General features: G+C 40.5%; 3 long non-coding RNA genes across 3 annotated transcripts; all 3 read left to right on the top strand.

The window, feature by feature from the left end:
- Nucleotides 1-1,722: 1,722 nt before the first annotated feature.
- On the top strand, nucleotides 1,723-5,294 carry LOC115263850 (uncharacterized). Its single transcript, XR_003895852.2, has 3 exons — nucleotides 1,723-4,199; nucleotides 4,271-4,312; nucleotides 4,376-5,294. It is a non-coding gene; the product is annotated as an uncharacterized LOC115263850 (long non-coding RNA).
- A 732-nt stretch (nucleotides 5,295-6,026) lies between these two features.
- On the top strand, nucleotides 6,027-9,384 carry LOC115263849 (uncharacterized). The gene is made up of 3 exons (XR_003895851.2): nucleotides 6,027-8,289; nucleotides 8,361-8,402; nucleotides 8,466-9,384. It is a non-coding gene; the product is annotated as an uncharacterized LOC115263849 (long non-coding RNA).
- A 732-nt stretch (nucleotides 9,385-10,116) lies between these two features.
- LOC115263848 (uncharacterized) lies at nucleotides 10,117-13,477 on the top strand. The gene is made up of 3 exons (XR_003895850.2): nucleotides 10,117-12,379; nucleotides 12,451-12,492; nucleotides 12,556-13,477. It is a non-coding gene; the product is annotated as an uncharacterized LOC115263848 (long non-coding RNA).
- The last annotated feature ends 7,790 nt before the right edge of the window (nucleotides 13,478-21,267 follow it).

The following is a 21,267-nucleotide window of genomic DNA, read 5'->3' as shown; positions in this document are numbered from 1 at the left end:
GATTTATTTTGTTTCTGCCCAGTTCGTTTCCATCGTGTATAAACGTCAAAACAACTGCATGGATCAAAGTGTATTGATTATTTCAGGTATAATCAAAATTAATGAACTGATGACGTCATATCGCTGATAAATTATCTTATTCTTCAAAATTTTGTTTCATTGAGAGCATATCAATTGTTGTTTCGACCACTATTGCAATAATATGGTACACGTGCCAAAGATGGTTTTTGCAATTGCAGGCTGTTATGAAGCATTATAACGGTGTTTTGCCAATTTTTCTTAATTATCATAACGATTTTATACATATTCCCATCACTATTGTATCGCGTACCCTATTTACGGTTTTAAGAGATAAGCAACTTTGACTGTGTCCCCGAAATACATTCTAGTTAAACACATTTTTTTTGCGAATCAGTTTTTGAGTTGGTGTACCTGCCTCCGAAATACTTTGCTTATTCGTGTCAACACGGTTGAAATTTTGCGTGTAAAAAGTGTGGCTTCAACCGCTAGGTGTCGCGACCAACAGCATGAAATATTTATCAATTTCTGACTCGGGAGATGACCTTCTCTTCTCTGCTGGTAGCTCAGGGATACAGGGTTTGGAATCTACAGGGTCGTTTTATCTACACGCTAAGATCAGTTTACCTATAAATAGGTAATTTATTTACCCATATTTGGGTTTTATATGTATTACCTATTTTATGGGTAAAATATACTGAGAAAAGGCAGTAAAAAATACTCATATTATATGTAACGTAGGTTTACTCAAATATGGGTAAACATGGTTTACCCATATTTGGCTGAAAAATAGCTCTTGGAATCGCGCTATGTAAACAACTGTTAGAACGCTAAGTGCTACTTTTTGTAGTTTTTGTCGTTATTCTCATAGTTATTAATAATATTATGTAAAATTTTGTGAATCGGAGTATCGGGCACATTACCGGGAAATAAAAACACTTATTAGTTTTGCTTCACCAGTAACATGAACAGCACTATTGCGAATTTAGTTGGATCCCATTGGATGGTGAAAAACTTGGTGGAAAATGGCTGTAAGGATACCAGGCAATACCATAAACAACGGGGAAAGGAATTTCTGTCGGGATCTTCGTAAGTTACATGTTTCAATATATTCCAAATCAGCATTCAATGTTCCGTTTTTTTTTCAGTCTGAAGATTTGCACCCACACTCCAACTCATACCAGAAACCAAGGACCAACCAGAGGAAATCAGTGATGAACTTCCCGGAGCGGATCGTTCGGAAGATCGACTTGTCCGCTCCAATGTGCTGGCGTTTCCGGACTATACTGTAGACAGGTAACGCAGAATCACGTCACATCCAGGCCAAGATCCAGGCATCGGAGAAGCCACTAACGGACGAAGAAAAACCTATTGACCCAGCCAGAACCTGATCCACGATCCGGCCATCTTTGACGTATTGTTACCAACCGATCCATGGTGCAGTCTCGGGTGCAGTGAAACATTCCGCAGGGCAAGAACCGAGGCAAGTACCCAAGCCATGGATAATTGCATTTTTTCCACTTGTTATTCATTATTTATAAAATAAATGTAAGAAAAATATTTTCTGCCTCACTTTTTTGTTGTTTTTCGTTTGTCCCAATAAAGGTTGGATTTTACAAATTAAAACCGAAAGCATTTACTCAAATATGCGTACAATTTACCCAAAATTAAAAAGGGGTATTAAAAATTACGTAACTTCAATAATTTCAAAAACGGTAAAAATCAGCAAACCCCACATTTTTTGCGTTTTTTGTTAGAAAATCAATTTGAATTTAATTAAATGATCATCTTACGATCAAATCCAATCAAGTTTGTTCAAAATGTGTGAAAAATGTGGGAAGATAAATTTTATTTCAGTCAAAAATGGAAAAATAACATAAAACATATGAAAAAACACGACTTTTTTAAATAGCTCTAATTTGAAAAACTGCAAATTTCTGCAAAAAGTTTAAACGTTTTTATGCAGCCCTAAGCATGACGTTTAAGATGTACTATTAGAAATTGCGGCGACACGTGACGACACGAACCGCTTTTTAACTTAAAAATTACCAAAATTCCTAAGGTACAATATATGAAAATTTGAAAAGTTTTGTGACATATTAATTTTGCACCATATGTGCATTCAAACAGTCCAATAACATGCTTTCATATGCTGGGTAACATAAAACATATATTCCATTCTCAAAATATTATAATTTTACTTTTTTCGAATAATTCATTTTTCAATTTTATGACTTAGGCCACTTTGGCAGTGAAAATGTCATTGAAATACAAAAGCTGGTATGCTTTTAATTAAGAATCATAAAAATACAATACATTATCTTTGTTGTAAGGCGAAAAAAAGTTTAAAAAAATCAATTCCGTTTTTTGAGAGTTTTGGCCGCCCCTTTGTATGGAGCCCGACCAATGTGGGTTGTTGGATACTAGTTGACCGGCGAACTTCGGGGCCGGACGAGGGTCGGGCGGTCGTCGGAAGGTTGTTTGTAGGTGGTCGGATGTTGGGTGGTCGACGGTCTTCGGAGCCGGACGAGTGTCGGACGGTTGTTGGGCCGACGGGCTTCTGGGCCGGACGGATTTCAGACGGTTGTCTGACGAACTTTGGGGTCGGACGAGCGGGTGATCAATCCGCTCATCGCGGATATTGGCCAACCGATGTTGTTGGATAATTGGCTTGGGTCTGGTGAACAAGATGGCGTCTACCATATCACCAGTCGGAGAGTGTGAAACGATCACACAGAGTCATTTGCTGCGGTAGGCATTCATGCGCGGTAGAGTGGTCCGGAAACGGCGATTCAAGATTCCTGCCGAAGAAAGGCCACAAAAGAAAAAGGCCCGATTTCTGGACCTAACCACAACACATTAAACTCCTGTGACGTCCACTAACTCGGTTTTTAACAATCATACAATATTCTCACTCAAATTACCTTTTTCTTGTTTTTCCTTTTAAATACAGTAGTTGTGCACTCTTCAATGGTAGTTAGACTTAGGCTTTTAACTGTAACAATTTTACACATTAACATTTAACAAAATAGAATAGTTTTACTAACACACTAACCGTATTGATTTTATCCATTTTACCACATTTTGTTTTCCAATTTTACTAATCAGACTAATTAGCACTTTTTTACTAACTTGTACTAACAACCTAATTTTAAGAGACAAAACACAGATTAATAACTGTTCCACTAGGACAATAGTTTTTTTTTTAACCTCACATTTACTAAAACGTTACACACGCGCGCACTACAATTACGTACAAGAATTCAAGCAAAAGAGAGCATTTTCTTTTAACACCCATCTTTTTATACTCTCTGGTACTAAGATGTAACATAAAAATCTTCATCTTTAGTTTCTAGTTTTATTCCCCACCCTATTTGCATATTCTACGCTCGCTCCATCTGATTGCGAGTATGAAAGGGCTAAGTAATGTTTTGGCCCCGTTCGTTCAAACTGCTCGACTCTGTGAAACCACTCAAATCTGACAGTTCGATAGAATGAGTACCGTTCATAGATTATCGTTTGTGTTATTGTCAAAGGGCGTATTGATGTCAATCAGGGAATTTTGGATAGGAATTGGAATTATTGAAACTTTGCAAACTTGTGGTGGAGCTACAAGCACATTTTGGAACCGACGGTTACAATGCCCCGTCGTCCCTCCTAAAAATGAAAAGATTTTTCATTTTAATTGATTATTCTATTTTCGATTTTCGCCTTCATACGGGTTGCGATAGGCCCTTTTTCAAAATCTTGTAACCTTCATCACTCCAGAGATGAAGAAAAGAAACTTGGTAACTCAGTTCCCAGCTTGGAACTGTCAAACCGTTCATTCATGATTCCAATGTTTACCTTTCGACGCGAGGATGTTTATTTCTACGGAAATAAAAATCAAGCGTTTGCTTCACAATCCCGGCGATAAACTGTGCAAAATAACGTCCGACAATGAGCCATTTTACGAAGTGACAACAATGTTGATGATGATATTGGTTTTCACAGGTTATTGGACACTACCTCCTGTCAAAATTCATTCATAAAATCGGCTCGTAAAATAGACTATAGAAAGTACTCGGGTGTACACAGTTCCACGATTTCTCTACATGTATCGGTCTGGTTCCCATTGAACGGTTGGCGAATCTGCGGAGAGGAGTTCTTTCACTTGCGAAGGCGATTATGTACGTTCCCAGGTAAGAGCAATATTTCGGTAAACAAAGGCTTTGACTCTTCATTGACTTGCAATTTGATATTCTATTTTCAGCAACACAGCTTTATTTGGTGTCCGCGTCCGGACTATTGAATGGTGAGTACTCAATGAAATAACGACTGATCTGAAGAAGTATTCAATGACCAGTTTCGGTTTCAGAATCGACTATTGGATCGTTCACCGAATGAGACCTCCGATGGGATTTCTAGTGACGCCAGCTCATTCCGAGCTGGTCCCAATCGAGGATTTGCAATGGGAATTCCGCAGAGCACCTACACCACCTCCTGAAATTGGGTAGAGGGTGTCCGCTTCAACGGTATATCGGATGTTTACATCCATGAAATGTAACCTCTGGTCACGATGACCCGAGTAAAAGATTTTCATTAACTCTCGCTGTAATTTTCAGGAGACAATTGAAATAAAAAGTCATGATTGTTTTATAAGTTACGTGTAGGGGAATTTTGTTGGGACGTAGATTTGTTCTATTCCTACCGGTTTACACATCATTTGAAAGATAAAGTGCCTGTTTCACGTTCTATTCATTTCGACCGTGGCTGAATCTAGTCATTTTCTGGTTTAACTGCCGCTCGCGGGTCCGAAACGATCGCGGAGATTCAGCTTGTTCGTTAACATTTTAGCCTACGCGATGTGCGGCTCGATTACGCTCTGTTTTCGAATTAATATCGCGGAAATCCTTGCGGAAGTCCACTCGGATAAGCTAGTTTGAACCTAGACTTAAACTGATTCAACAGGAAATAACCATCTCCATACTGAGGAAGAATGCACACGGACCGTTCCTCTAATTTACCGGGACTAATCGCGACACGAATCACGGTTTCACTCGTCATTTTTGAAGGCAATTTCTACGCGATTTCACTGAAACGGATTTATACCGCGTCGCGTCGATCGTTAACTGAAAAATATTTCGAATCGGGTAGTCAGGAAATCACTCCCTAAAGTGCCCCACACAATGCATACGTTTGCGTGTGCGTGACAGTAGTTTGACACATTTCCCATGGGAAAACTGTCAAAAAAACGCAAACCTCGACGGAACGGACGCTATGTGTTCCAGGCTTAACCATAAAACGGTTCCAAGCTAATTTTCGTTAGGAGAACGAAACTAATGTTACCAAAACAGGGCTCTGTTTTCTCGTCCCCGGCGGGGGAGGAAAAATGAAAATTCATTATCACTTTTAGTTGGGCGCCAATTTGTAACCTGGTAGCTCAGGGATACAGGGTTTGGAATCTACAGGGTCGTTTTATCTATGATATTGCAGGGGGATGACGAAGGGCCCGAATCATCTACCCAGCATTCAATTCAACATGGCGTCCAATGTTTTTGTTTTGATTGCTTAATTCATGGAAAACATGCGCTGGAAACATCGACACTGCTTCGCTGCTACATATAATATCGTGCAAAGTGATAAGGAAAGAGAAACAATCATCAAAAACAACGATTTCGTTTGAAATGTGTAATTTCTGAAATAAGCACTAGCAACACACGAGCCACACACCCGAAAATCAGGAGCAAGTTAGGGTAAACCGACCAGAAAGTGGGTACCAAAACGCGCCGTACCAAAAATGATGTTGGGTGGAGCGGCGATGTACCGAGTTTGACAGCCGTGTCACCCCACTGTGATATTGGGCATGAACTTTCGGCCAGTAAGCAGAGGGGTACACGGATAAGAGCAGGAACACTGGAAAAGATGTCAAATGGAAAAATCGTAGGAATATACACTGAGTGGTGAAATAAACTTCCGCAAAGAGTAGGGGGGGGGGCAAAAAACACGACTTTTTTAAATAGCTCTAATTTGAAAAACTGCAAATTTCTGCAAAAAGTTTAAACGTTTTTATGCAGCCCTAAGCATGACGTTTAAGATGTACTATTAGAAATTGCGGCGACACGTGACGACACGAACCGCTTTTTAACTTAAAAATTACCAAAATTCCTAAGGTACAATATATGAAAATTTGAAAAGTTTTGTGACATATTAATTTTGCACCATATGTGCATTCAAACAGTCCAATAACATGCTTTCATATGCTGGGTAACATAAAACATATATTCCATTCTCAAAATATTATAATTTTACTTTTTTCGAATAATTCATTTTTCAATTTTATGACTTAGGCCACTTTGGCAGTGAAAATGTCATTGAAATACAAAAGCTGGTATGCTTTTAATTAAGAATCATAAAAATACAATACATTATCTTTGTTGTAAGGCGAAAAAAAGTTTAAAAAAATCAATTCCGTTTTTTGAGAGTTTTGGCCGCCCCTTTGTATGGAGCCCGACCAATGTGGGTTGTTGGATACTAGTTGACCGGCGAACTTCGGGGCCGGACGAGGGTCGGGCGGTCGTCGGAAGGTTGTTTGTAGGTGGTCGGATGTTGGGTGGTCGACGGTCTTCGGAGCCGGACGAGTGTCGGACGGTTGTTGGGCCGACGGGCTTCTGGGCCGGACGGATTTCAGACGGTTGTCTGACGAACTTTGGGGTCGGACGAGCGGGTGATCAATCCGCTCATCGCGGATATTGGCCAACCGATGTTGTTGGATAATTGGCTTGGGTCTGGTGAACAAGATGGCGTCTACCATATCACCAGTCGGAGAGTGTGAAACGATCACACAGAGTCATTTGCTGCGGTAGGCATTCATGCGCGGTAGAGTGGTCCGGAAACGGCGATTCAAGATTCCTGCCGAAGAAAGGCCACAAAAGAAAAAGGCCCGATTTCTGGACCTAACCACAACACATTAAACTCCTGTGACGTCCACTAACTCGGTTTTTAACAATCATACAATATTCTCACTCAAATTACCTTTTTCTTGTTTTTCCTTTTAAATACAGTAGTTGTGCACTCTTCAATGGTAGTTAGACTTAGGCTTTTAACTGTAACAATTTTACACATTAACATTTAACAAAATAGAATAGTTTTACTAACACACTAACCGTATTGATTTTATCCATTTTACCACATTTTGTTTTCCAATTTTACTAATCAGACTAATTAGCACTTTTTTACTAACTTGTACTAACAACCTAATTTTAAGAGACAAAACACAGATTAATAACTGTTCCACTAGGACAATAGTTTTTTTTTTAACCTCACATTTACTAAAACGTTACACACGCGCGCACTACAATTACGTACAAGAATTCAAGCAAAAGAGAGCATTTTCTTTTAACACCCATCTTTTTATACTCTCTGGTACTAAGATGTAACATAAAAATCTTCATCTTTAGTTTCTAGTTTTATTCCCCACCCTATTTGCATATTCTACGCTCGCTCCATCTGATTGCGAGTATGAAAGGGCTAAGTAATGTTTTGGCCCCGTTCGTTCAAACTGCTCGACTCTGTGAAACCACTCAAATCTGACAGTTCGATAGAATGAGTACCGTTCATAGATTATCGTTTGTGTTATTGTCAAAGGGCGTATTGATGTCAATCAGGGAATTTTGGATAGGAATTGGAATTATTGAAACTTTGCAAACTTGTGGTGGAGCTACAAGCACATTTTGGAACCGACGGTTACAATGCCCCGTCGTCCCTCCTAAAAATGAAAAGATTTTTCATTTTAATTGATTATTCTATTTTCGATTTTCGCCTTCATACGGGTTGCGATAGGCCCTTTTTCAAAATCTTGTAACCTTCATCACTCCAGAGATGAAGAAAAGAAACTTGGTAACTCAGTTCCCAGCTTGGAACTGTCAAACCGTTCATTCATGATTCCAATGTTTACCTTTCGACGCGAGGATGTTTATTTCTACGGAAATAAAAATCAAGCGTTTGCTTCACAATCCCGGCGATAAACTGTGCAAAATAACGTCCGACAATGAGCCATTTTACGAAGTGACAACAATGTTGATGATGATATTGGTTTTCACAGGTTATTGGACACTACCTCCTGTCAAAATTCATTCATAAAATCGGCTCGTAAAATAGACTATAGAAAGTACTCGGGTGTACACAGTTCCACGATTTCTCTACATGTATCGGTCTGGTTCCCATTGAACGGTTGGCGAATCTGCGGAGAGGAGTTCTTTCACTTGCGAAGGCGATTATGTACGTTCCCAGGTAAGAGCAATATTTCGGTAAACAAAGGCTTTGACTCTTCATTGACTTGCAATTTGATATTCTATTTTCAGCAACACAGCTTTATTTGGTGTCCGCGTCCGGACTATTGAATGGTGAGTACTCAATGAAATAACGACTGATCTGAAGAAGTATTCAATGACCAGTTTCGGTTTCAGAATCGACTATTGGATCGTTCACCGAATGAGACCTCCGATGGGATTTCTAGTGACGCCAGCTCATTCCGAGCTGGTCCCAATCGAGGATTTGCAATGGGAATTCCGCAGAGCACCTACACCACCTCCTGAAATTGGGTAGAGGGTGTCCGCTTCAACGGTATATCGGATGTTTACATCCATGAAATGTAACCTCTGGTCACGATGACCCGAGTAAAAGATTTTCATTAACTCTCGCTGTAATTTTCAGGAGACAATTGAAATAAAAAGTCATGATTGTTTTATAAGTTACGTGTAGGGGAATTTTGTTGGGACGTAGATTTGTTCTATTCCTACCGGTTTACACATCATTTGAAAGATAAAGTGCCTGTTTCACGTTCTATTCATTTCGACCGTGGCTGAATCTAGTCATTTTCTGGTTTAACTGCCGCTCGCGGGTCCGAAACGATCGCGGAGATTCAGCTTGTTCGTTAACATTTTAGCCTACGCGATGTGCGGCTCGATTACGCTCTGTTTTCGAATTAATATCGCGGAAATCCTTGCGGAAGTCCACTCGGATAAGCTAGTTTGAACCTAGACTTAAACTGATTCAACAGGAAATAACCATCTCCATACTGAGGAAGAATGCACACGGACCGTTCCTCTAATTTACCGGGACTAATCGCGACACGAATCACGGTTTCACTCGTCATTTTTGAAGGCAATTTCTACGCGATTTCACTGAAACGGATTTATACCGCGTCGCGTCGATCGTTAACTGAAAAATATTTCGAATCGGGTAGTCAGGAAATCACTCCCTAAAGTGCCCCACACAATGCATACGTTTGCGTGTGCGTGACAGTAGTTTGACACATTTCCCATGGGAAAACTGTCAAAAAAACGCAAACCTCGACGGAACGGACGCTATGTGTTCCAGGCTTAACCATAAAACGGTTCCAAGCTAATTTTCGTTAGGAGAACGAAACTAATGTTACCAAAACAGGGCTCTGTTTTCTCGTCCCCGGCGGGGGAGGAAAAATGAAAATTCATTATCACTTTTAGTTGGGCGCCAATTTGTAACCTGGTAGCTCAGGGATACAGGGTTTGGAATCTACAGGGTCGTTTTATCTATGATATTGCAGGGGGATGACGAAGGGCCCGAATCATCTACCCAGCATTCAATTCAACATGGCGTCCAATGTTTTTGTTTTGATTGCTTAATTCATGGAAAACATGCGCTGGAAACATCGACACTGCTTCGCTGCTACATATAATATCGTGCAAAGTGATAAGGAAAGAGAAACAATCATCAAAAACAACGATTTCGTTTGAAATGTGTAATTTCTGAAATAAGCACTAGCAACACACGAGCCACACACCCGAAAATCAGGAGCAAGTTAGGGTAAACCGACCAGAAAGTGGGTACCAAAACGCGCCGTACCAAAAATGATGTTGGGTGGAGCGGCGATGTACCGAGTTTGACAGCCGTGTCACCCCACTGTGATATTGGGCATGAACTTTCGGCCAGTAAGCAGAGGGGTACACGGATAAGAGCAGGAACACTGGAAAAGATGTCAAATGGAAAAATCGTAGGAATATACACTGAGTGGTGAAATAAACTTCCGCAAAGAGTAGGGGGGGGGGCAAAAAACACGACTTTTTTAAATAGCTCTAATTTGAAAAACTGCAAATTTCTGCAAAAAGTTTAAACGTTTTTATGCAGCCCTAAGCATGACGTTTAAGATGTACTATTAGAAATTGCGGCGACACGTGACGACACGAACCGCTTTTTAACTTAAAAATTACCAAAATTCCTAAGGTACAATATATGAAAATTTGAAAAGTTTTGTGACATATTAATTTTGCACCATATGTGCATTCAAACAGTCCAATAACATGCTTTCATATGCTGGGTAACATAAAACATATATTCCATTCTCAAAATATTATAATTTTACTTTTTTCGAATAATTCATTTTTCAATTTTATGACTTAGGCCACTTTGGCAGTGAAAATGTCATTGAAATACAAAAGCTGGTATGCTTTTAATTAAGAATCATAAAAATACAATACATTATCTTTGTTGTAAGGCGAAAAAAAGTTTAAAAAAATCAATTCCGTTTTTTGAGAGTTTTGGCCGCCCCTTTGTATGGAGCCCGACCAATGTGGGTTGTTGGATACTAGTTGACCGGCGAACTTCGGGGCCGGACGAGGGTCGGGCGGTCGTCGGAAGGTTGTTTGTAGGTGGTCGGATGTTGGGTGGTCGACGGTCTTCGGAGCCGGACGAGTGTCGGACGGTTGTTGGGCCGACGGGCTTCTGGGCCGGACGGATTTCAGACGGTTGTCTGACGAACTTTGGGGTCGGACGAGCGGGTGATCAATCCGCTCATCGCGGATATTGGCCAACCGATGTTGTTGGATAATTGGCTTGGGTCTGGTGAACAAGATGGCGTCTACCATATCACCAGTCGGAGAGTGTGAAACGATCACACAGAGTCATTTGCTGCGGTAGGCATTCATGCGCGGTAGAGTGGTCCGGAAACGGCGATTCAAGATTCCTGCCGAAGAAAGGCCACAAAAGAAAAAGGCCCGATTTCTGGACCTAACCACAACACATTAAACTCCTGTGACGTCCACTAACTCGGTTTTTAACAATCATACAATATTCTCACTCAAATTACCTTTTTCTTGTTTTTCCTTTTAAATACAGTAGTTGTGCACTCTTCAATGGTAGTTAGACTTAGGCTTTTAACTGTAACAATTTTACACATTAACATTTAACAAAATAGAATAGTTTTACTAACACACTAACCGTATTGATTTTATCCATTTTACCACATTTTGTTTTCCAATTTTACTAATCAGACTAATTAGCACTTTTTTACTAACTTGTACTAACAACCTAATTTTAAGAGACAAAACACAGATTAATAACTGTTCCACTAGGACAATAGTTTTTTTTTTAACCTCACATTTACTAAAACGTTACACACGCGCGCACTACAATTACGTACAAGAATTCAAGCAAAAGAGAGCATTTTCTTTTAACACCCATCTTTTTATACTCTCTGGTACTAAGATGTAACATAAAAATCTTCATCTTTAGTTTCTAGTTTTATTCCCCACCCTATTTGCATATTCTACGCTCGCTCCATCTGATTGCGAGTATGAAAGGGCTAAGTAATGTTTTGGCCCCGTTCGTTCAAACTGCTCGACTCTGTGAAACCACTCAAATCTGACAGTTCGATAGAATGAGTACCGTTCATAGATTATCGTTTGTGTTATTGTCAAAGGGCGTATTGATGTCAATCAGGGAATTTTGGATAGGAATTGGAATTATTGAAACTTTGCAAACTTGTGGTGGAGCTACAAGCACATTTTGGAACCGACGGTTACAATGCCCCGTCGTCCCTCCTAAAAATGAAAAGATTTTTCATTTTAATTGATTATTCTATTTTCGATTTTCGCCTTCATACGGGTTGCGATAGGCCCTTTTTCAAAATCTTGTAACCTTCATCACTCCAGAGATGAAGAAAAGAAACTTGGTAACTCAGTTCCCAGCTTGGAACTGTCAAACCGTTCATTCATGATTCCAATGTTTACCTTTCGACGCGAGGATGTTTATTTCTACGGAAATAAAAATCAAGCGTTTGCTTCACAATCCCGGCGATAAACTGTGCAAAATAACGTCCGACAATGAGCCATTTTACGAAGTGACAACAATGTTGATGATGATATTGGTTTTCACAGGTTATTGGACACTACCTCCTGTCAAAATTCATTCATAAAATCGGCTCGTAAAATAGACTATAGAAAGTACTCGGGTGTACACAGTTCCACGATTTCTCTACATGTATCGGTCTGGTTCCCATTGAACGGTTGGCGAATCTGCGGAGAGGAGTTCTTTCACTTGCGAAGGCGATTATGTACGTTCCCAGGTAAGAGCAATATTTCGGTAAACAAAGGCTTTGACTCTTCATTGACTTGCAATTTGATATTCTATTTTCAGCAACACAGCTTTATTTGGTGTCCGCGTCCGGACTATTGAATGGTGAGTACTCAATGAAATAACGACTGATCTGAAGAAGTATTCAATGACCAGTTTCGGTTTCAGAATCGACTATTGGATCGTTCACCGAATGAGACCTCCGATGGGATTTCTAGTGACGCCAGCTCATTCCGAGCTGGTCCCAATCGAGGATTTGCAATGGGAATTCCGCAGAGCACCTACACCACCTCCTGAAATTGGGTAGAGGGTGTCCGCTTCAACGGTATATCGGATGTTTACATCCATGAAATGTAACCTCTGGTCACGATGACCCGAGTAAAAGATTTTCATTAACTCTCGCTGTAATTTTCAGGAGACAATTGAAATAAAAAGTCATGATTGTTTTATAAGTTACGTGTAGGGGAATTTTGTTGGGACGTAGATTTGTTCTATTCCTACCGGTTTACACATCATTTGAAAGATAAAGTGCCTGTTTCACGTTCTATTCATTTCGACCGTGGCTGAATCTAGTCATTTTCTGGTTTAACTGCCGCTCGCGGGTCCGAAACGATCGCGGAGATTCAGCTTGTTCGTTAACATTTTAGCCTACGCGATGTGCGGCTCGATTACGCTCTGTTTTCGAATTAATATCGCGGAAATCCTTGCGGAAGTCCACTCGGATAAGCTAGTTTGAACCTAGACTTAAACTGATTCAACAGGAAATAACCATCTCCATACTGAGGAAGAATGCACACGGACCGTTCCTCTAATTTACCGGGACTAATCGCGACACGAATCACGGTTTCACTCGTCATTTTTGAAGGCAATTTCTACGCGATTTCACTGAAACGGATTTATACCGCGTCGCGTCGATCGTTAACTGAAAAATATTTCGAATCGGGTAGTCAGGAAATCACTCCCTAAAGTGCCCCACACAATGCATACGTTTGCGTGTGCGTGACAGTAGTTTGACACATTTCCCATGGGAAAACTGTCAAAAAAACGCAAACCTCGACGGAACGGACGCTATGTGTTCCAGGCTTAACCATAAAACGGTTCCAAGCTAATTTTCGTTAGGAGAACGAAACTAATGTTACCAAAACAGGGCTCTGTTTTCTCGTCCCCGGCGGGGGAGGAAAAATGAAAATTCATTATCACTTTTAGTTGGGCGCCAATTTGTAACCTGGTAGCTCAGGGATACAGGGTTTGGAATCTACAGGGTCGTTTTATCTATGATATTGCAGGGGGATGACGAAGGGCCCGAATCATCTACCCAGCATTCAATTCAACATGGCGTCCAATGTTTTTGTTTTGATTGCTTAATTCATGGAAAACATGCGCTGGAAACATCGACACTGCTTCGCTGCTACATATAATATCGTGCAAAGTGATAAGGAAAGAGAAACAATCATCAAAAACAACGATTTCGTTTGAAATGTGTAATTTCTGAAATAAGCACTAGCAACACACGAGCCACACACCCGAAAATCAGGAGCAAGTTAGGGTAAACCGACCAGAAAGTGGGTACCAAAACGCGCCGTACCAAAAATGATGTTGGGTGGAGCGGCGATGTACCGAGTTTGACAGCCGTGTCACCCCACTGTGATATTGGGCATGAACTTTCGGCCAGTAAGCAGAGGGGTACACGGATAAGAGCAGGAACACTGGAAAAGATGTCAAATGGAAAAATCGTAGGAATATACACTGAGTGGTGAAATAAACTTCCGCAAAGAGTAGGGGGGGGGCGCTCGAAAGACAAAACTCCTTCCACTAGAGAATCACAAGGACGTCGAGGCTTGATGGTTCTTTTTCGAACCCGGGAAAACGAATCAAGGCAAAATAGTGGGATTGCTATTAACAAGGCTCAGCTCTTAAAAGAATGACCAGGAAAGCGAGTTTTCTTAACACTACATGTACATGTTTATTGTGACGTCACAGTTGAGGAGTTATACTTGCGGTTTAGCGGTCATTTCAGCAGTTTGATGCTGGACGGTTGTTGGATACTAGTTGACCGGCGAACTTCGGGGCCGGACGAGGGTCGGGCGGTCGTCGGAAGGTTGTTTGTAGGTGGTCGGATGTTGGGTGGTCGACGGTCTTCGGAGCCGGACGAGTGTCGGACGGTTGTTGGGCCGACGGGCTTCTGGGCCGGACGGATTTCAGACGGTTGTCTGACGAACTTTGGGGTCGGACGAGCGGGTGATCAATCCGCTCATCGCGGATATTGGCCAACCGATGTTGTTGGATAATTGGCTTGGGTCTGGTGAACAAGATGGCGTCTACCATATCACCAGTCGGAGAGTGTGAAACGATCACACAGAGTCATTTGCTGCGGTAGGCATTCATGCGCGGTAGAGTGGTCCGGAAACGGCGATTCAAGATTCCTGCCGAAGAAAGGCCACAAAAGAAAAAGGCCCGATTTCTGGACCTAACCACAACACATTAAACTCCTGTGACGTCCACTAACTCGGTTTTTAACAATCATACAATATTCTCACTCAAATTACCTTTTTCTTGTTTTTCTTTTTAAATACAGTAGTTGTGCACTCTTCAATGGTAGTTAGACTTAGGCTTTTAACTGTAACAATTTTACACATTAACATTTAACAAAATAGAATAGTTTTACTAACACACTAACCGTATTGATTTTATCCATTTTAACACATTTTGTTTTCCAATTTTACTAATCAGACTAATTAGCACTTTTTACTAACTTGTACTAACAACCTAATTTTAAGAGACAAAACACAGATTAATAACTGTTCCACTAGGACAATAGTTTTTTTTTTAACCTCACATTTACTAAAACGTTACACACGCGCGCACTACAATTACGTACAAGAATTCACAGCAAAAGAGAGCATTTTCTTTTAACCCTTTGGAGCCGAAGGGGTCAATATGACCCCGGCGATGAAACCGAGCATAACAAACGTGTTCCACACCAGCGCGGTTGCGGCAGCCTTGGCCAAAAAATCCGGCTTCAAAGGGTTAACACCCATCTTTTTATACTCTCTGGTACTAAGATGTAACATAAAAATCTTCATCTTTAGTTTCTAGTTTTATTCCCCACCCTATTTGCATATTCTACGCTCGCTCCATCTGATTGCGAGTATGAAAGGGCTAAGTAATGTTTTGGCCCCGTTCGTTCAAACTGCTCGACTCTGTGAAACCACTCAAATCTGACAGTTCGATAGAATGAGTACCGTTCATAGATTATCGTTTGTTTTATAGGTCACTGCATGAAATTCTCTCCTTCTCTTTCACTCTTACAGAAATTTTGTAAACAACAAGGCCAAGAAACGTCAAAATCTCATACAAAATCAAAACAGTGCAGTGCCCTATTGTCAAAGGGCGTATTGATGTCAATCAGGGAATTTTGGATAGGAATTGGAATTATAGTCCATTTTACGAGCCGATTTTATGAATGAATTTTGACAGAAGGTAGCGTCCAATAACCCGTGAAAACCAATATCATCATCAACATTGTTGTCACTTCGTAAAATGGCTCATTGAAACTTTGCAAACTTGTGGTGGAGCTACAAGCACATTTTGGAACCGACGGTTACACAAGATTGATTGCGTCGACGGAAAGATCGTGAGTACATATTCGACGAGAGAGGCACTAGCACCACTAGGTGGATTAATCTGTTTTTTTTTTTAATATCCTGGTTTTCCTCACCTTTTTTTCCTTTACTCTCCAGTGAGCTGGAAATACCAGGGGGCCAGCAAAAGGCAAAATCCCCGTAGCTCACAACAAAAACACGTTCCAAATTGTTTGTGCTGAAAACTGATGCGTTACACAATTTCTTACTGATTTATTTGCTATCTTCGCGTTGTCGTGTAATTTCAAACGATTGCACGCCAAAATTTTCGTAACCTTTTGCTAGTTTTACACGTTTTACTTAAGTAATAACTTATGGTAATGACTAATTCGCTGATGTCGTGCACTTCCCAGATCTGTCAGAGTGCCCAAAAGTGTCAATTTCCCAAACATGTCAAATTCATGTGGACTACGGCACATCTATTCGTGGTTGACGTCCGCGCTACCCCGCTGGGAAATACTTTATGTGTTGTGCTTGACAAGGTTATTCAAATCGTCTTAATCATCAGGCAATGCCCAAATACAAAAATGTCTTAAAATTCCACGGGGCACCCTCTAGGATCGTGCCTTTGGATGAGAAGAACATTCTGTGAAAGATTCAGCTAAATCGGGTAAAAACTGAGCTGGCGCAAATGAGTTGAAGGTTTGTATGGGATGTTCAGTCCAAATATATGGGAAATTGGATGACCTCCAGTCTCTGATACGGCACGCCGGTTTGGCGAGTTCGATTCGGCTCAGAATTGAAAGAATGGTAGTTGAGACCCTAAGGAACATCTTTGTAGAAGACCATATCATTATAAAATTTAATTTAGTTGCGGTTTCAGCTGACGAAAGCAGGATGAGGACATTTTCCCCCGTTTACTCTCGGTTGTTATATACAGCACGTGTTTGTCGGTCGAAGCTTGCGCGCCACATCATAGGCAGCTATGTATTTCTTCATTGTCCACGTGCGTGAGCAATGGAAATAATGAAGGACAACATAGCCGCCTATGATGCAGTGTACAGGTTTCGAACGGCAAACACGTGCTGCATGTAACAACCGAGAGTAAACGGGGGAAGATGTCCTCATCCTTCTTACGTTAGCTGAAACCGTAACTAAATTAAGTTTTAACATGGTATGGTCTTCTACCAAGTTGTTTCTTAGGGTCTCAACTACCATTCTTTCAATTCTGAGCCAAATTGAACTCGCCAAACCGGCGTGCCGTATCAGAGACTGGAGGCCATCCAATTTCCCATATATTTCGACTGAACATCCAATACAAACCTTCAACTCATTTGCGCCAGCTCAGTTTTTAACCGATTTAGCTGAATCTTTCACAGATTGTTCTTCTCATCCAAAGGCACGATTCTAGAGGGTGCCCCGTGAATTTTGAAAACTTTTTTTTCGTCTCATACAAATGTGGGCCGGTCTATCAGGCATATCCCATGTCATGGTCGTCATTATATACGCTCTCCTCATGACTGTCACACAAGACATAGCCAGCTATGTGCTGTCTAAGATTGATAGTAAATTCCCTCCATCAGCTAACCATTCACCGCCAAATAGACTAATTTTAGGGTCGCGTCTGGTGCCGAATAGAGAATTTAATTAAACATTGCCTCAGGGTCTTCGGGGATGGGATCTAAACGCGCTTTATAGCAAGTGATGAAGGCAATGTGCCACCAAACCGTGACGGCGGTCGTGAAGTTAATAAATTGTATTAATTTTCGCTATGCACTAGCTGACGATTAAAAGCAAACACTTTGGTTGCCCTCCTATTTGGTGTGTACAGACTGTTAGGTAGATAGGATAAATATAATTCAGAAATGATACCTATCCAGTAACCATTTTTCAGTTCTACAGAAAACATTTTTAAATAAATGTTTCTGAAAAATTAGTAAACATTTTCAATCAGGGAAAAATCAGGAGATACTTTCAACTTTCCTCTAAATGCGTTGAAAATATTGTTCCGTTATGTAATAAAAAATCAAAACACCAAAAAAAAAAAATGAAGAAATTCTTCCAATTAAAGTTAACTAATTTGATTGAATGTATAAAATAAAAGCCCCTGTTTGCAGGGCCGAGTGCAGGGCTAAACTCAAGACAATCTTATCTTCAATCAAGTGATATGATAGGTATAAAATCCTACGAATTTTATTCAACTCATACAAACCTAGAAGAACTGATAAACATGCAAATGAAAATTGATTTTCTTTCGAATAAAACACGATGGCTTGCAGATAAAATGGAATGCATCGATGCAGCCACCGAAAAAAAAAAACATTCGAGTTTGCGCTGCAGATCAATATTTTCCCGACCATGTCCATGCTGCAATATTCATTGCTGATTTCGCTGGACATCACGTTTCCCACCCATGCCGACCAAACAGCAGTATACAATGGACAGAAAATCTTACCTTCCTTGGTTATTATTGTTGGTTGGCCTGAGAAATACAGCAGCTGGGACTTATTCATGCAGAAATGAAAATACAATCGAAAGCGACGGTTGAATTTTCAACAAAATATTTTTTTTTAAAAGACACGGACACGTTTTGTACTTCCAGTGAGCTATTCGCTCTTTGAAGGAAGCACGACACTAGACAACGGACTAGCATGCAACGCCCAGTGGCACAGCCGAAAACTTTTACTGGCAGCTGCGGCGGGAATCGAACCCGCGCTCCTAGCACGATGCGACTAAATGCTTGGTGACACTAGCCGCACGACCACGAAGCACACATGCAGGGTAAATCCTATACATTGTGGACACAAAACGCTAGCTTGCGACGTAATCTTCTAGTGTGGACAAGGGCAACCCCATGGGTGCACCCTAATTTAAATAGGAGAATGTCGATGAGGTAGTGATCACTTATAAATCCTTTTTTTGTTAGTCAAGCGGCATTTTTGGTTAACTGCGTTTTGGCGTTTTCAAAATTACCATCTAAAATGGTGAATATGATTACTACCACTACCCTCGCGGTTCTCATTTTCAAAAACAAAAATCACTTTATATCACTTAACCCTTTATAAGGCCGAGAAAACTAGAAGAGTTATCATCGCATACTATTATGCATATGATTATATACATGATTACATGTACAAATCAATTTTTGTTTAAAAGAAACTCTCAAAAATCTAGGTGGCAATATAGTTGCCACTGCCCGTTTAGGCCAAAAACGCTGGTGGCAATATAGTTGCCACTGCCCGTTAACCCCAAAAACGAGCTTTTGAGGTGACAATATAGTTGCCACTGCCCGTTTAGGCCACCAGCGCTGGTGGCAATATTCTTGCCACTGCCCGTTCAGGGTACTTTTCTTCTTTTGACTTCGACAAAAAGCCGGAAAAGAGATTTTAGAGTGGATTGGGACTTAACCCATAATATAAACTGTGTAGTTCAGCTCATGTCAACACAGAATTTGATTATATCTTAAAATATTTACCAAATCTATAATTTTACAATAAGTTTGAGCTAATTTTCTTCACGCGGTCAAAATTAGCCATTTTTGAGACTTCAAATGGCTCCTAAATTGTTGTTAAAGCCGAGGGGCGATTCACTCATGTATTTTCGATGCAGCCTTGTGTATTGAAAATCGAATTGATGTATTTTTGGTGTATTGGCATGTATTTTTTGCATTATTACATTGTTTTGCATTTTTGTGAATAAAATAGAATTGACGTGTATTGATGCAATAATTGAGTATTTTCCGAATAAATGTGTATTTTTAAATTGATTTTCACATTTTGCATTTGATAATTCTGGAGCAACATTTGAAAAGGGCCCAAGAGGTCTTGTGTCTTTTTTCGAAAACGCTCCGTAGGGCATAACAGCAGCCCGCCCACGCAAATGAACACCGTTATCCGAAAGATCGATGTTTGCTCTATCTGATAACGGTCTTAGTTTTTGTGAATAAGCTGATGGGGTCTCAGGAGCGACGTGTGAAGTCATTGTTTACCAATGCTTGTATGCCCTTTTCAAATGTTGCTCCAGAATTGTGTTTGTAAATAAACTGAAATTCATCCAAGTTTTCGAATACTGCAAACACGAATTACAATATTTTCATTGTTTTGCCATATCGACCACCGTTCTCAGGCCAGACCAAAACTCCCACTACTTCGTGAGATCCAATCGAGGATCCAATAATATCCACAGACGATGGAAATCAAATTCTACTACAAGTAATTAGAACAGAAGCATGCAATAACGACAACAACCCTCCTCGATATTGGCACCGATTAGCACAATATTCGACGTTGGCACCCGTAGGCCCGTAGGTTTTGGACATGGTTTTGAAGGATCAACTTCGGAATCAAGAAAGGTTTTTTTCATGGCTAAGACCTAAGTTGGTAAATTTAATTTTGCGAGGTTTTTGCAAGGCAAAAAAGCTGGAAAAGTCGCTTTTGTGATTCCATCGGAACCTCCTTCTTGGATTGCTTGACGCCTAGCCCCTCTTGGAATGTTTCCAGGAGATATTTCGCGGATTGCTACAAAAGTTAATTTTGTGATTCGTATACGGGGTTTTCTTTCTGGGATTCTTTCAAGAGTTATTTCTCCGGTATCGCCAGTCTCGTCTCCAGTAGCTCTTTCTGGGATTCCTCCAAAATTTTATCTTGAGATTACTCCAAGATTCTTTCTGGAACATCGCCTAGAATGCATTCTGGGAATGAGCCATTTTACGAGACGTTTCGGATCAGCTGATCGCTCATTTCATGAATGAAAATTTGACAGAAGGTTGCGCCCAAGCCCGTGAGTGTTAATATCAATATCAACACTGTTGTCGTTTCGTAAAATAGACTATTCTTATGATTCTTTCGGAGTTTTTTTTTCATGAATGAACCCCTGAAGGTATCGCTGACGTAACTCTTGGAGGAATTCCCAAAAGGAACTCCTACACTCGCTGCCTGCTTGGACTGCCTGGAAGATTCCCGTTGCGAATTTTTAAAGCTATGCCTTCAAATTTATATCTTGAGGAAAAGGATTTGGGGGAATATTTCAAAATTTCGACGAAAATTACTTAGTAGTCCGAAGAAACGCTCTGCGCAGGAAGTTTTCCATAAGACGAATATTTTAAGAAACTTCTTTGGGAAGAGCCTTAGCAGAAATTTTGCTTGGAGAAATCATCGGCGAAATTAATAGAGTTAATAAACTATAGAGGACGAATGTCGCTGCTGTTCCCTTTGTTCTCGTTCGGAAACATGTCGGGTATCTATCTGTCAAACTGCATACTTTTTCGCTTTGACACTTATAGCCCGGCCTATCTCCGCCA

Source organism: Aedes albopictus, chromosome 1 (genome assembly GCF_035046485.1).
Source record: "Aedes albopictus strain Foshan chromosome 1, AalbF5, whole genome shotgun sequence".
NCBI classification, from domain to species: domain Eukaryota; kingdom Metazoa; phylum Arthropoda; class Insecta; order Diptera; family Culicidae; genus Aedes; species Aedes albopictus.
The sequence above is the reverse complement of the archived record's forward strand: the minus strand, read 5'-3'. Positions and strand labels throughout refer to the sequence as shown.